At 43.0% G+C, this 15,519-nt stretch overlaps 1 long non-coding RNA gene across 1 annotated transcript in view; it reads right to left on the bottom strand.

The window, feature by feature from the left end:
• Positions 1-15,519, bottom strand: part of LOC126095751 (uncharacterized) — a 1,187,680-nt gene that overhangs the window by 835,585 nt on the left and 336,576 nt on the right. The gene's annotated exons all lie outside the window — the stretch shown is intronic.

Here is a 15,519-nt window from a genome sequence, read left to right as displayed (position 1 = left end):
CGCCATTTTTGTGCTGCGAGAGAAGCATTGTTCCGTTGGCAGTCTGCTGTATATCAAGGCAATGCCACCTGCCACCGACGTCGAAGCAGCAGGCAGTTGTTTCTTACGGAATACGAGCACCTTGGAAATGCGTGCCTCACACGCATTGCTCATTCAAGACCTCATTCCATTTGAAATGCTCATTTAGAACCATTGCTTCCTTGGGTACGTTCCTTACATCTGTTCCTCGGAGCTTCCGTGGTGTCCCGCGAAATTGAATTCGCGGCCGCGGTTAGAATGCACTTACGCTTGGAGATGCTGGGGGCACAACATAGCATACGTGACATATTGCTCCACAGATACGGTCCCGGATTATTTTTTTGCACTGCTACAAGTGTAAAATTAGTTTAAAAAAGTGTCAACAAACTCGTGAGACACTATACACTCAACAATTACACTCGCAAACACTCTACAAATAGACATTTGACACATCTCTCACATATCTGCAAGGAAAGGGGCAAGTGTGCGAGGACGAAGAACACCTTTTCCGACAGGCAGCTGAATCCACCCCGTGGGATACGTCATACAACAGTCGCGTACGACATTTTCATTTTTTACCAGTCATTTAAGTTAGCGATACATATGTCTGAGCTTCATGGTATCTCTGCAAATGGTTTAGCACGATATTCAGCAGCAAAGTTTTTCAGCGATTCTTTATAGTGCACCTAACATTTTATCCATGTTCCTGTCATCTTATTCCTCTTTGCTCTGGGGCAATGGACTGTATAACTCAGCATCAACTTGTTAACTGATACCATGCCAGGATACGAGTATGGCAGTTGGTTGAATTTAATTATTATCTTCGTTGATTGTCGATGCTACTACTTCCCCCGTCTCAAATGTTGTACAATTAATGTGTTAAAAATAGATTCACATGAACCGGAGATCCAGATTAATGAATGCTGCGTAAACGAGGTTCCACTGTAATACCACATCGGTAGTCACGAGGTTTTATATAGTGGGTGCGTAAGTTCATAGCATTTTTGTTTTGCGTATTGGTATTTCTGGTTGCTATGGGCTTAGTCATTAAATCACGGGCATGCATCCGCGCAAATAAAATTTCTTCCACTGATATTTGCGCGGCTGCATGCCCGATATTTAATGAACTATTCATTACGCTGCGAAAAGTTGAAAAAACCATGCGTTTATTTATAGATTGTCATTTTTTATTTGTAGCTCAGTGTTGCTTTTTGAGTTTACATACTGTCATTTTGTCACTGGGAGACAGTGAGTGGAGCTGTGGACGTTGGAAAATGGAGTGCCAAGTGGAGAAATCGGAACATTCCCGTCACATTCTTCTGTTTGAGTCCAGTAGGGGGATGACAGCAGCAAAGGCAGCCAGAAACATTTGCAATGGAGTGTAGCCATGTATGGAAGTGAAACATGGGCGATAAATTGTTCGGAAAAGAAGAGAATAGAATCTTTCGAAATGTGGTGCCTCAGAAGAATGCTGAAGATTAGGTGGGTAGATCACATAACTAATGAGGAGGTATGGAACAGAATTGGGGAGAAGAGGAGTTTGTGGCACAACTTGACTAGAAGAAGGGATCGGTTGGTAGGACATGTTCTGAGGCATCAACGGATCACCAATTTAGTATTGGAGGGTAAAAATCGTAGAGGGAGACCAAGAGATGAATACACTAAGCAGATTCAGAAGGATGTAGGCTGCAGTACGCATTGGAAGATGAAGCAGCTTGCCCAGGATAGAGTAGCATGGAGAACTGCATCAAACCAGTCTCAGGACTGAAGACCACAACAACATGATGATAACAACATTGGTTAGTGCACCGCAAGGAAATGGTTTTCTCGTGGCTCTCCACTTTAAACGCATTAATCCTCAAGGATCCATGTCAGTATATTCGAGACATAGCAGATGTAATGAACTGGGATTATTCTACTACGAGCAAGGTTTGCATGCAATGGGGAAGGTTCAAAAATCGGGTTTATGGGTACCGCGTGCTCTATGCGAAAATCACAAAAATCAGCGGGTGGCCATATGTGCATCTCTGCTTGCTCGTCATCAACTGCCTCGTGAACAAACCGACCATTCCTGTTCTGTATCGTTACTGGTGATGAGAAATAGTGTCCTTATTCTAACAGAAGGAAAAGAAAGGAGTCGTTGAGCCCAAACAAAGCAGTCCTCCCCGTGCAAAAACCTACGCGCATCCACAAAAGACAACGTAACGCACCCGTTGGTACATTCAAGGTGTGGTGTACTGCGAATTGCTGCCCCTAGGTGTTACCATCACTGCTGACATTTAGTGTCAACAAATGAGACGTCTCGCAGACTCAGTCCAAGAACAGCGTCCAGCAAGACTGCATGAAGTGATACTACTCCACGGTACGCTCGTCCGTATTCTGCTAGACGCTATACAGGAGTTGGATCGGCAAGTAGTTCCGCACACACCTTATTCACCTGATCTTGTGCCCTCAGATTTTCACCTTCGCTCTCTACCGAACAACCTTTTCTTTCCGGATGAAAATTCGCTCCGAACATAGCTCAATGAGTTCTTCGCCAGAAAACCAAGTGATTTTTACGGTCGCGGAATCAAAAAATTACCCCAACGTTGGTAGACTGCTGTAAATAGTGAAGGAGAATATATTATTGATGACCAAATATCTCTGTTATGTGTATCTGTTGTGTTTCGTAAACTTACGGAAAAAGGCTACGAACTTATGCACCAACATAAAAAACAGAATAGCGCCTATTACATGGTGGGGGTCCGACAGCCGATCAGTTCCAGTCATTTCACCAGGAAGGAGGTACACGGCTTGTGTTGTCTGTAGTTCAATCATGCCAAGACGGTCAATACCGCGGTTCGATCGCGTCCGTATTGTTACTTTGTGCCAGGAAGGGCTCTCAACAAGGGAAGTGCCCAGGCGTCTCGGAGTGAACCACAGCCTTGTTGTTCGGGCAAGGAGGAGATACAGAGAGGAACTGTCGATAACAGGTCTCGCTCATGCCACCCAAGGGCTACTACTGCATTGGATGACCGCTACCTACGGATTATGGCTCGGAGGAACCCTGACAGCAACGCCACCATGTTGAATAATGATTTCTTGCAGCCACAGGACATTGTGTTACGACTCAAACTGTGCGCAGTAGGCTGCATGATGCGCAGCTTCACTCCCGACGTCCATGACGAGGTCCATCTTTGCAACCACGACACCATGCAGTGCGGTACAGATGGCCCAACAACACGGCTAATGGACCACTCAGGATTGGTATCGTGTTCTCTTTACCGATGACTGTCGCATGTGCCTTCAACCAGACAATCGTCGGAGACGTGTTTCGAGGCAACCCGATCAGGCTGAACGCCTTAGACACACTGTCCATCGAGTGCAGCAAGGTGGAGGTTCCCTGCTGTTTAGGGGTGGCATTATGTGGGGCCGACGTACGCCGCTGGTGGTTATGGAAGGCGCCGTAACGGCTGTACGATACGTGAATGCCATCCTCTGGCCGACAATGCAACCATATCGACAACATATTGGTGAGGCACACGTCTCCATGGACGACAATTCGCGCCCCCATCGTGCACATCTTCTGAACGACTTCCTTCAGGATAACGACATCGCTCGACTAGAGCGGCTGCATGTTCTCCAGACATGAAACCTATCTAACATGCGTGGGATAGATTGAAAAGGGCTGTTTATGGACGACGGTGACCCACCAACCCCTCTGAGGGATCTGCGCCGAATCGCTTTTGTGGAGTGGGACAATCTGCACCAACAGTGCCTTGATGAACTTGTGGATAGTATGCCACGACGAATACAGGCATGCATCAACGCAAGAGGACGTGCTACTGGGTATTTGAAGTACCGATGTGTACAGCAGTCTGGACCACCACCTCTGAAGGTCTCGCTGTATAGTGGTACAACATGCAATGTGTGGTTTTCATGAGCAATGAAAAGGGCGGAAATGATGTTTATGTTGATCTCTATTCCAATTTTCTGTACAGGTTTCGGAATTCTCTGAACCGAGGTGATGTAATACTTTTTTTATCTATATCGCAGCACATATAATGGAATATTGACTAGTATCGCTGACAGTTGCGTATTACGTTGTTATCTCTAAATGTAAATAAAAAATCTTATAAGTTTTGTATATGAATGTCAAAAGAGTGCAAAATTGGTTGTACTGACTGTTAATACCACTGTAAATAGTTCTCAGTACGTTGTATTATGTTTTGTAGATGCTTGAAAATGGCTTAATACTTAAATTTCAATAGCAAAATAAAATCATAACAGCTGAAAGCACGATAAAATCCTTTAAAAATCGAGAAAACGGCTTTAACTTTCGGAGCTCGACAAGCATAGTGGCAGAGCCTGCGAACCAAAACTCCTTTTTTGTACAGCAGAAAGGCTATTAGGGTAGGCCAATTACTGGGATTTTCCCCGCCTAATCCGTTTTTTACGTTTATTTCATAAGCAGGTCATAATTTAATGAAACTGAAGGAGCACCATCTTATATGATGATACAGAGATGCAGGTATCCTTGATCCACTCAAAATCGCACCACATGAAATGGACCATTGACTAGTAGCGCTGACTAGTTGTTCTCTGATGTGCAATTGTTCATATTACGTTATTATTTCCGCCTAAACATGTGTCAAAAGTCTTGTAAGTACGGTATATTAACGCCAAAGAAGTGCAAAACGTGTTGTACCTACTGTTAACCCCAATGTAAACTGTTCTCATTACGTTCTGTAGATGCTTGAAATTAGCTTAATCCCGAAATTGCAACCACAAAAAAGAAAACAGCTGTAAGCAAGACGAAATCCTATAAAAAAATTTATGGAAGCTGTGGACCCATGCCATTACAGAAAAACCATGGCTGAAGACAGATGTTAAATAAGTATTATCGAGCTACGATACACGTCAGAAAATTGTTATTCTTGCTGCGTTCTAAAGGCAACCTTTTTTCCCGACGTTCAGTCATTTCAGAGAGTGAACATCGACTGCTCCTCTTTGATACCATTAGCAGCACGCCTTGTGCTAACATAGTAAAAAGAAATCCCTCGTAAGAGGTACCTGAGTGAGTGTTTGGATTTTGAATATGTGACAGTACTTACTGTACTGCAATAATTCTAATGCATGAAAGTCTTCCTAAAATGCAGTTTGTGCACCGGAGTTACGGATGTGTCATCCTGGACTATAGGCGAACTCCACTATTTCCAAAAGGTTTCCTTAGATTTTACGATGCTACAGTATCAAGTTGGCAATAACATGTCCTTCGTTTGGGCGCAGTAGTATCGATCATCTATCCACTATTTTCTCTCAAAACGTGGGGATCTTATGTGCGTGCTGCCTCGTCATGCGCAAGGGAATACATTATCCATCCTAATCCATTTCTAATATCATCGACGGGAGGTTACGAGGTGTATCAATACCCTAGCATGATAATGTTGAATTTAACATTTTTATTTCCAGTTTACACAAAATGAAACTTTGCAGGAAATAGAGACATATCTTATCCATTCGCTGATTAACAAGTATGTATCGAACTTGACAAAATTTCCGGAATGCAGTCGCGCAAAGTTATGTCGTACTAACAGATTGGTCGCGTACCGTCATACTATCAGATGGAGACGCGATACAGGTGGTATTAATTTTTATATCTTTATTGAATTTCAATTACCCCCCCGAAGGGGGCGGGCTGACAGCAACTTAGTATGCCGCTCTTCAGCCTACAGAGTTTGTTAGAATATGAAGAGAATAAACAATAATACAGGCGATAAAATCGGAAAAGACCAACATAGCCAGTAGTAAAAAGTCACGCGGCCTTATATCCTCCACAGCGGCAGTATGCGGCTGCGAGTACAGACGCTGGTCGGCAGCAAAGAGACGTTTACACACGCGTCGTCCTGTGGCGAAGGAGTACAAACATTCGATTCGCTTATCGATGTATGTTTGGCAGTGATGACACTATGAGGACTTCTCCCAAGTTTAATTATCCCAAGAGCCCGATTCCACTGCCGCGGTGGAGCATATAAAGCATAACTTGGCACATTGTCATTAGCCTTGCGACTTATTCTGAGGATGGCCGGACGATACGCGGCCGAAATATCAGTGGAAGAAATTTTATTTGCGCGGCTGCATGCCCCAAATTTAGTGGACTATTCATTACGCCGCTAAAAGTTGAAAATGTACGTCTTTAAAAGTTTATATAATTTTTAAAAAAATTATGCTCCAACTATGAATGCTGTCTCTAGCATTGTAGATCCACATAAACATAACAGAGTTGTAAAAATATCAGAGCTCTAGCTTAAGTAGTTTCTGAGATAATGGAAAACATTTGCAAAAAAGTATTTTTTCAGAAATCGCACTTGAAAGCTGAAGTAAAGCCAAACTCAGTATTGAATAAGGAGGCAACCAAAAACTCTCCAGCTTTGTATCTTTAGCGTCTTGAGGATCAACCAGATGTAGTTTCTTTCTCCGTGTGAGATATTCTGCTGCTTCAGTTGTATTTTTGACCATAAATAAAAGACGACATTTTATACCCACACCACCTTTGTACTCACCTTTAAACCTAACATTGCCGTCCTTCATATGCAGTCATTTCAAATACATCCTCCGTATAGCAGCTGCGTAAATATAACAAACATTACCCGCAGGGGAGCCTTCTCCATATTCGAGGCTGCGTTCGTTCCGCATTTTTACTTCGACAGCGCACAAGTCACGAAACACGCTTGCTGTCAGCTGCGGACTGTGAATAATGGATCACCTCATGCTGCAGTGTGTTGCGAGAAAACTAAAGCTGCAATCACTGCTGTCTTTGCTCTGCAATGACTGACGTTGTTGTGGAGCTTAATTTCAGGCTTAGCATAACACCGCCATCATAAGCGATTCCTCAATGTCAAACAGCGGCTAAGTTTGCAGTCCAGATAAAAGGTTTCCTCGCACCGTGGAGTTAACAAGCATCGAGTAATTGGAAAAATCACTACCCGGCATCGATTGCTATTATATCTTCTGTAGCCATTAATATTCCGTCCTTATCCACGTCTTTCCTAGGGGACGGAATGCATAGATGATGCAGTGCTAGCGCACAACGGAACCTTCTATATCTTGCCACAGGTCTTACAGCAACATACTTAGGAATCATTTTAAGCGACAATCGTGAACACTCAGAAGAAGCAGGAATAATAGCTTGATTTCTTAGAAAAGTGTAAAGCACAAGATAGTGCAGTTGAGTTGGGGTGGCTGATGTTGAAACAGCTGTAGTCAGACCAGACAAATATATCGGATTTAGGCAAAAATATGGAAACATGTCTGAAGATAAGGGCAGGTGCTGGTCAAGCCTGGAGGTTGCGCTGTTGTGTCTGAACACGAACGGCAGCTACGCGAAGTCCTCAACACGCCGCAAGTGTCACTCGTGGTCAGAAAAGTGTTCTGAGCAGTTGTCAGCGCATTCTGTCGGAACTAAGTGAACTCGAACGTGGGCAAATTGTCGGTGCCCGTATGGTGGGCGCGTTCGTAGCCACAGGAGGCGACGTGTTTGTTGTTTCGAGAGGCACCGTATCCAAGGCTTATACCGCATAAAGGGAAGGGGGGAAAACAGCATCCACTAAGCCACAACACGGACGAAAGTGTGTGTTGAGGGATCGTGATACTCGGTCATTGAGGAGGATTATGACGAAAAGTAAGAGGACGACAGCTGCAAAAGGCACTGCAGACGTGAATGCCGCACTCGCGAAACCTGTCACCACCAAAACAACAGAAAGGGAACTCCATAATTAGAGAATTGCAGGGCGACGTCCCAAAACCACATCAGTGATACAAATGCCCGTAACAAGATAACGTCATGCGGAAGCCATAACACCCGGACTATGCAGCAACGGAGGAAAGGTTTTTGATCGGATGAGTCTTGTTTTACTCTGTTTCCAACTTCTTCCCGAGTTTACGTCGCAAGAATGAAACATGGCGGGGATTCGGTGATGATATATGTGGTATTCCATGCGCTCCATGATTACTTTGCAAGGTCATGTTACTGCCAAGGATTATGTGACTGTTTTGGCTGATCAGGCCCATCCCATGGTACAATGTTTGTTCCCGAATGGTGATGCTGTGTTCCAGGAAGATGTTCACATAGCTTGCATCATCCAGGACTGGTTTTGTGAGCACAAGTTTGAAGTGTCGCATCTGCCCTAGCTTGCGCCGTCACCAGATCTCAATGTTATTGAGGTTTTGTGGTCTACTTTGTAGAGAAGGGTGCGTGATCGCTATGCACCTATGTCACTGTTAGCTGAACTTTTCTCTGTTTCGCACAAAAAATGGTATAAGATTCCCTTTAAAGCCACCCAGGACCCGAGGCATCTGCAAACTGTTTCAAAGAGCAACGGTTTCCCTACACCACATTAAGCAGGTTAATGTGTTGTGCTTTTGGCGTTTCTATATTTTAGTCCAACAACTTTACGTGTCCAGCCAGCATTGTAAAGGAACGAACTTTTGAATGATATCCCTGAGGATTTGGGTATGTTATAAGTCAGTTGTTCCAGACCTTACTTTTCGAATATTTTTACAGTTTCATCGATACATTTTTTTCCTCTTGTTCGTACAACTGTTTCTTCATCGTAACAGTTTGCTACTTAACATTTAATGCGTTAAATTGGACATCGCATGATACATGAAAAAGAGATGTACTAACAAGGCGATGGTCCAATCCGAAAACCACCCTGGAATTTTCTATGCGGGAAGAATACAACAAAAGAAATTGACTTCAAAAATTTTAGCTGCTAAGACGCACTGCAAATATTTTTTTAAACATTGTTGAAGTTACCGGTTTTTTTCGCACGAAGAACCGCTTTTGGCAGCGGTTTGTACTGCCCTTCCTGCCCAGTGCGCGATCGGCCGTGACAAGAGAATGTAGCGCCACTTAGTTCAAATATCCAGAGTGACAGCATCTAAACCATACAAAAGAAGTTACATATCATTAATTTCTTGAATAAGAGTCAGTTCATACCGACAGCTAAACTGATGCAGATGTAACTCATACAAAGGTGACTAGCAGAGGAAAATAATGTAACATTACAGACAACTTCTATTTGACGATGACTTTAATTTGCTGAAATGAAATATTTTTTACAAGTACATCTTTTATAACAGTTCCTGTAGCACAGCTACAACGATAATTTTGGAAAATGTGTATTTTACCAACAATGAAACATTCCTTCTTTATACAACCTAGTCGTCACAGTAATGAAAACAAACATTTTTCTTACACAAGGCAGACCTGACGAAAGAAAAATTAATGCATTTAGACAGAACTGCGGTGGCCTAAGAAATGGCCCTGGCTTTTGCTCTTCTTATTGTGCTGCACCCCCCCCCCCCCCGCATGAACCATGTACCTTGTCGTTGGTGGGGAGGCTTGCGTGCCTCAACGATACAGCCGTACCGTAGGTGCAACCACAATGGAGGGGTATCTGTTGAGAGGCCAGACAAACGTGTGGTTCCTGAAGAGGGGCAGCAGCCTTTTCAGTAGTTACAGGGGCAACAGTCTGGATGATTGACTGATCTGGCCTTGTAACAATAACCAAAATGGCCTTGAGAACGACTGAAAGCAAGATGAAACTACAGCCGTAATTTTTCTCGAGGGCATGCAGCTTAACTGTATGATTAAATGATGATGGCGTCCTCTTGGGTAAAATATCCCGGAGGTAAAATAGTCCCCCATTCGGATCTCCGGGCGGGGACTACTCAGGAAGACATCGTTATCAGGAGAAAGAAAACTGGCGTTCTACGGATCGGAGCGTGGAATGTAAGATCCCTTAATCGGGCAGGTAGGTTAGAAAATTTAAAAAGGGAAATGGATAGGTTAAAGTTAGATATAGTGGGAATTAGTGAAGTTCGGTGGCAGGAGGAACAAGACTTCTGGACAGGTGAATACAGGGTTATAAATACAAAATCAAATAGGGGTAATGCAGGAGTAGGTTTAATGCTGAATAAAAAAAATAGGAGTGCGGCTAAGTTATTACAAACAGCATAGTGCACGCATTATTGTGACCAAGATAGACACGAAACCCACGCCTATTACAGTAGTACAGGTTTATATGCCAACTAGCTCTACAGATGATGAAGAAATTGATGAAATGTATGATGAGATAAAAGAAATTATTCAGGTAGTGAAGGGAGATGAAAATTTAATAGTCATGGGTGACTGGAATTCGACAGTAGGAAAAGGAAGAGAAGGAAACGTAGTAGGTGAGTATGGGTTGGGGCTAAGAAATGAAAGAGGAAGCCGCCTGGTAGAATTTTGCACAGAGCATAAGTTAATCATAGCTAACACTTGGTTTAAGAATCATGATAGAAGGGTGTATACATGAAAGAACCCTGGAGATACTAAAAGGTATCAGATAGATTATATAATGGTAAGACAGAGATTTAGGAACCAGGTTTTAAATTGTAAGACATTTCCAGGGGCAGATGTGGACTCTGACCACAATCTATTGGTTATGACCTGTAGATTAAAACTGAAGAAACTGCAAAAAGGTGGGAATTTAAGGAGATGGGACCTGGATAAACTGAAAGAACCAGAGGTTGTACAGAGTTTCAGGGAGAGCATAAGGGAACAATTGACAGGAATGAGGGAAAGAAATACAGTAGAAGAAGAATGGGTAGGCTCTGAGGAATGAAATAGTGAAGGCAGCAGAGGATCAAGTAGGTAGAAAGACGAGGGCTAGTAGAAATCCTTGGGTAACACAAGAGATACTGAATTTAATTGATGAAAGGAGAAAATAAAAAAATTCAGTAAGTGAAGCAGGCAAAAAGGAATACAAACGTCTCAAAAATGAGATCGACAGGAAGTGCAAAATGGCTAAGCAGGGATGGCTAGAGGACAAATGTAAGGATGTAGTGGCTAATCTCATGAGGGGTAAGATAGATACTGCCTACAGGAAAATTAAAGAAACCTTTGGAGAAAAGAGAACCACTTGCATGAATATCAAGAGCTCAGATGGAAACCCAGTTTTAAGCAAAGAAGGGAAAGCAGATAGGTGGAAGGAGTATATAGAGGGTCTATACAGGGGCGATGTTCTTGAGGACAATATTATGGCAATGGAAGAGGAGGTAGATGAAGATGAAATGGGAGATATGATACTGCGTGAAGAGTTTGATAGAGCACTGAAAGACCTAAGCCTTGGGAGAGCCAGTCCTGACAAAACTCTACCATTTGGTGAGCAAGATGTATGAGACAGGTGAAATTCCCTCAGACTTCAAGAATAATATAATAATACCAATCCCAAAGAAAGCAGGTGTCGACTGATGTGAAAATTACCGAACAATAAGTTTAATAAGTCACAGCTGCAAAATACTAACGCGAATTCTTTACAGACGAATGGAAAAACTGGTAGAAGCCGACCTCGGGGAAGATCAGTTTCTAGCATTTGTAGACTTACAGAAAGCTTTTGACAATGTTAACTGGAATACTCTCTTGCAAATTCTGAAGGTGGCAGGGGTAAAATACAGGGTACGAAAGGCTATGTACAATTTGTACAGAAACCAGATGGCAGTTATAAGAGTCGAGGGACATGAAAGGGAAGCAGTGGTTGGGAAGGGAGTGAGACAGGGTTGTAGCCTCTCCCCGATGCTATTCAATCTGTATATTGAGCAAGCAGTAAAGGAAACAAAAGAAAAGTTCGGAGTAGATATTAAAATCCATGAAGAAGAAATAAAAACTTTGAGGTTCGCCGATGACATTGTAATTCTGTCGTAGACAGCAAAGGATTTGGAAAAGCAGTTGAACGGAATGTACAGTGTCTTGAAAGGAGGGTATAAGATGAACATCAACAAAAGCAAAACGAGGATAATGGAATGTAGTCGAATTAAGTCGGGTGATGCTGAGGGAATTAGATTAGGAAATGAGACACTTAAAGTAGTAAATGAGTTTTGCTATTTGGGGAGCAAAATAACTGATGTTGGTCGAAGTAGAGGGGATGTAAAATGTAGACTGGCAATGGCAAGGAAAGCGTTCTGAAGAAGAGAAATTTGTTAACATCGAGTATTGATTTAAGTGTCAGGAAGTCGTTTCAGAAAGTATTTGTATGGAGTGTAGCCATGTATGGAAGTGATACATGGACGATAACTAGTTTAGACAAGAAGAGAATAGAAGCTTTCGAAGTGTGGTGCTACAGAAGAATGCTGAAGATTAGATGGGTAGATCACATAACTAATGAGGAGGTATTGAATAGAACTGGAGAGAAGAGGAGTTTGTGGCACAACTTGACAAGAAGAAGGGACCGGTTGGTAGGACATGTTCTGAGGCATCAAGGGATCACCAATTTAGTACTGGAGGGCAGCGTGGTTGTCCTAGTTGGAGTGTTAAGTATATTAATAGTCTTTCTGTCATCGGCCTCAACGACGGAGGCGTCGTTACGTCCATGCCAAGAGTCCAAATCAATTTCTGCAATTTCTTGGAAACTGTTTCGAATAAAATGTTAAATACTGACAGGTCGATTACAAGATTTTTTGCCACTAATCGGTCCTTTTTTATTTTTAGTCTTAATACCCCTTGACGTCCATGAAGACAGATGTAAAGCTGCGGAAACAGTAATCCACTCACGCTTAAGACTGGCACTGTTTACACGAATCTGTCATAGCTTTATTCGATTGCACTACAGACTCTTTTTGCTTTAAAAAGACAAAAGTGCAGTTTTCTCACAGTTATTTCACGAAACCAGACTGATCGGCGTTGGGCACAACATATGTGGTGACAATAGCAAGCTTCGTATTCAAGTCAGCCGAGAACTGATGGCACCTCCTCTACACCTTCACCTGACGTAAACTTTATTGTTTTGTGATTTGCTACGCTATAGGATTTCTTGAGATTGCTTAACTGGGTCGAAGCATCCTTGCAATCAGCAATGTTATCTCAGTGGCGATTCAGAGGGCTTGCGTTAGTCTCGTAGATGTCCTTCTGTAACGGTGCACTGCCTCTTACGAGTGGCTCTACATGATTCATATCTCAGGAAAACTGCTCTAAAGAAATGCCGTTCATGTTACTCATTTAAGTTTAGGGGTTTATGTTGGATATTAAAGGAGGTGACGAAGCTATGTTGTCACCCTGTACAGTAAAACTTTCGACAATTTTTTCTATCATACTTTTACGAGATTCATTTTGGCACGTATTGATTAATTCGAGTAAATCTTTCTTCCATGTATACAGTTCACGGTTAGATTTTACGAACCAAAACCGGGTTTGCACACTACTTAACATTAAGCATTCAACACAACGAATGTTAACTGAATTATATCTGCATTGTTGACATTTCTGCAAGCAAAAGCTACTGGTAATTACTTTGGATATGAAATGAAATACAAATTTGAGTGAACAGTAGCTGCGGACAACTGTTGCAGAGAAACTATCAACTAAAACTGAAATTCGCTTTAGAAATTACAATCGCACCGAGTCTTGATATCTGTTTATCAGTGCGCCATCAATCAAGCATATGCACAGTCAACTACAGCTGAGGTAGGGATATACGTTTATTCCGCCGCAGGCAATTTTCAACATTTTAGACAAGTACCTACAGTGCGCCTAAACAGCCATAATTTTGACAGTCTTTCTTTCGGTGTATTCTTCCTGTGTAAAAATAATTCAGGGCATGTTACGACATGTCGGATTAGAGCAGTCTCTTGTTAGTTATAAGGAAATAGTAACAGATAGATCTGTAATAGCGGTGCTTGAGAGAAAAGATATCAGCTTCGCCTAAACTACCAAACAGCAGTGGATGTTGTATCGTCGCTAAAGTAACAGATCACGGAAAAAGGTGCCAATACAGTAGAGAAGAAGGGTAACCAGCCTCACTTAATTTGAAAAAGTGGAAATGTAGCTCTTTTGTACAATGGTATAGTTAATAAACATCATATTCACATTTATGGATGTTATTACGTTCAATACGGTTTGACGCCTGGAATGTTAATTGATAATGTGGACTACCATTAACAAAACAGTTAGACAATCGAAGTTAATGTATAGTTTGCAAAAATATTTTCGGTTACACTGATGAAAATGTGTTGAGGCAGATTGCGTGAAAAGAGTACGACTCGAATGTATTTGATTCTCCAGTTCTTGAGGAATCTGAAGCATTTGCAGAATAGGTGAAACCGCAGTACCACAGAAACGATGTAAGGCGATAAGCAGTTACATGTGAGGCAACAGTAAGTTGTGTGTCTCGTTCTCATTCATGTTATTGGCAGAAACGACTCGTCAAGCCACATATTGTAGAATACTCTGGGTTCACATTTAACCAATCAATGACGGTCCACGATCCACGGAAATTTTCGGATCAGAGTTCAGCATTTATGTTAATCTCGACTGTAGATCTGACATAATCCACGGGGTGCTATAGGCGAAGTAACGAGTGCATGTAATCAAACAGCACGTCCTTATATTATTTGTTTTCAGGAAAGATGCCACGCCGGCCGGAGTGGCCGAGCGGTTACAGGCGCTACAGTTTGGAACCGCACGACCGCTACGGTCGCAGGTTCGAATCCTGCCTCGGGCATGGATGTGTGTGATGTCTTTAGGTTAGTTAGGTTTAAGTAGTTCTAAGTTCTAGGGAACTTATGACCACAGCAGTTGAGTCCCATAGTGCTCAGAGCCATTTGAACCATTTGAAAGATGCCACACTTTCTATTGCTCCACCAATTAACCGAGAATAATGCTGTTCAATTGTTCCATCTGTTTAGAAGCTGGTAGCTGTCTTCCGACTTCCCTTTCTAATCGCGAAGTACAGTCAGACTCACGACAGAAACGATTTTGCCAGACATGTGGGCTGCATACTTGCCTACAGAGGCTCTGCTGTACTGCTGTGATCGGAAGCGCAGTAATTGGTTTCCGAGTCTTATTAACATTCGTTGAGGACGAGCGCTGGCGGACGACGGACCGTTTTGGCGCTAGTGTTGTCCTAATGCGGAGTAGGCTGCTGGCCGCGGCGGCGGCGGCGGCGAATGCCCGTAACAGGTGCGGGCTGGGCTGACCTCTGCGGCGGCCGCCCGTTTCACCGTTACGTCGAAAAACAGCGGTCACGTGACGCCGGCCGCGGGCTACGCAGTAATTGTCCTCTCGTCGCTTCGGCGCCCCGCCGCGCGGAGCCAAACCGAGCAACAGGCCAGCACGCTGACGGCCGCTGCGGCGCGCCTCCAGCCAAGGAGAGCGAAGCCGAGAAGTGTCTGCTCCGTGAGCTGGCTACACACGGTGGCCGAAACCTCGACGGTCGACGCGATGCGTATGGCACAGGATCCCAAACAGAGCAATTCGAGATAAAAAAAATTAACCTGTCATGAACCCAAATCTTGGTGTGGAGCTTCCGCAGTACTAGGCATGTCCCTGTTGAAGGATGTATACTGTTACAGAGTTATTACAAATGATTGAAGCGATTTCACAGCTCTACAATAACTTTATTATTTGAGATATTTTCAAAATGCTTTGCACACACATACAAAAACTCAAAAAGTTTTTTTAGGCATTCACAAATGTTCGATATG

Source organism: Schistocerca cancellata, chromosome 8, assembly GCF_023864275.1.
Source record: "Schistocerca cancellata isolate TAMUIC-IGC-003103 chromosome 8, iqSchCanc2.1, whole genome shotgun sequence".
NCBI classification, from domain to species: Eukaryota; Metazoa; Arthropoda; class Insecta; order Orthoptera; family Acrididae; genus Schistocerca; species Schistocerca cancellata.
Note: the sequence above shows the minus strand (reverse complement) of the source record. Positions and strands in the feature narration are given on the sequence as shown.